This window comes from Cebus imitator, unplaced genomic scaffold, assembly GCF_001604975.1.
Source record: "Cebus imitator isolate Cc_AM_T3 unplaced genomic scaffold, Cebus_imitator-1.0 Scaffold74, whole genome shotgun sequence".
Taxonomy (NCBI): domain Eukaryota; kingdom Metazoa; phylum Chordata; class Mammalia; order Primates; family Cebidae; genus Cebus; species Cebus imitator.
In genome coordinates, this window is record NW_016107389.1 from 5,941,600 (window position 1) to 5,943,476 (window position 1,877).

Genomic DNA, 1,877 nt, shown 5'->3' on the forward strand with positions numbered 1-1,877 from the left:
AAAAAAAAAAAAAAAAGAAAAAAAAGAAATATCTGCATTAGAGTTACTTAGGATGCTTATCAAAACTGCAGAGTCCCCAGCCTGGGCAACACAGAGAGAACTCATCTGTACAAATAATTTAAAAATTAGACAGATGTGGTGGTGTACCCCTGTGGTCCCAGCTACTGTGGAGGCTGAGGAGGGAGACTCTCAAATCCAGGAGGTCAAGGCTACAGTAAGCCCTGATAGCACCACTGCACTCCAGCCTGGGCAACACAGTGAGACCCCATCTCAAAACAAAAAAAAAAAATTAAAAACCCTGCAGATTACTGAGCTTTCCATTAATTCTGTTGAATAGCATTCCTGGGGATAAAGCCCAGAAACCCATTTTAATAGATTTCCCACCTGAGCATTAATTACACTAAAGTTTGACAACCACTGTTTTAAACAAACACAGTAAGGGATATAGTGAAAATGAAAGACCAGGTACCCCAGAAAGCCAGTGTCAACAGAGAAAAATAGTAGAAAAGAGAATATATTTCCTCGATTCTAAGATACCCTCAACTGTAAGATATACCATTGATTTAATAGCAGCTTTTGAAGAAAAGAGTAGTTTACTAGTTTCTCTAAAATGGGTATACTTAGATTTTGTTTTAAGAAAACAAAATTAGGCCAGTCATGGTGTAATCCCAACACTTTAGGCGGCTGAGTGGGGAGGATGGTTTGAGACCAGGAGTTTGAGACCAGCCTGGGCAACATAGCAAGACCCCATTTTCTCTAACCAGGTAAGGTGGTACATGCCAATAGTCCTAGCTACTCAGGAGGCTGAGGTGAGAGGATTCTTTGAACCCGGGAGTTCAAGGCTGTAGTGAGCTATGATTGTGCCACTGCACTCCAGCCTGGGCAAAAAAGTGAAACCTTATCTAAAAAAAAAAATTAAATTTCAAAATAGGACATACTGTGAGATAAATAAAACAGAACTACGTGAATGTTTTAAGCCTAGGTGACTGAGAGAATGATATTAATGTGAAAAAAACATGAGACAGACAAGAACAAAAAAAAATTGACATCAGGATTATAAATACAGACTTAGACACTACTTTGAAAGTATATCTATCCACACATACACACATACACATACACACACACACACACACACACACACACACACACCCCACCCTCAAGGGAAAGTGTATAGGAAAACATGGCCAAAAGACTAATTTTGGAGCATTGCACAGTTCCGGAAAAGTAATGAAAAATAACAGTGAATATAGAAGGTGAATTTAGAAGCCTCTCACTGTCTCTCGTTAAGGTTTATTTATTTGTCATGCAAGTGAGAAGAGGTTGCTTCCCCTAATGCTAGAGTAGTAAATTCTCAAACTTTATCAAAGATCAGAATCACCCAGAGGTCTTAGGTCTGGAATGTGGATCAATAATTTTCCTTTTTTCTTTTTTGAGACAGAGTTTTGCTCTTGTTGCCCAGACTGGAGTGCAATAGCATGATCTCGGTTCACTGCAACCTCCATCTCTTAGGTTCAAGTGATTCTCCTGCCCTCAGCCTCCTGAGTAGCTACTATTACAGGCATGCGCCATCAAGTCCAGCTAATTTTTTGTATTTTTAGCAGAGACAAAGTTTCTCCATGTTGGTCAGGCTGGTCTTGAACTCCCAACCTCAGGTGATCTGCCCGCCTCAGCCTCCCAAAGTGCTGGGAGTACAGGGGTGAGCCACTGTGCCCCGCTGAGAATTTTCATTTTTAACAAGTTCCGGCCGGGCGCAGTGGCTCACGCCTGTAATCCCAGCACTTTGGGAGGCCGAGGCGGATGGATAATGAGGTCAAGAGATCAAGACCATCCTGGTCAACATGGTGAAACCCCGTCTCTACTAAAAATACAAAAAA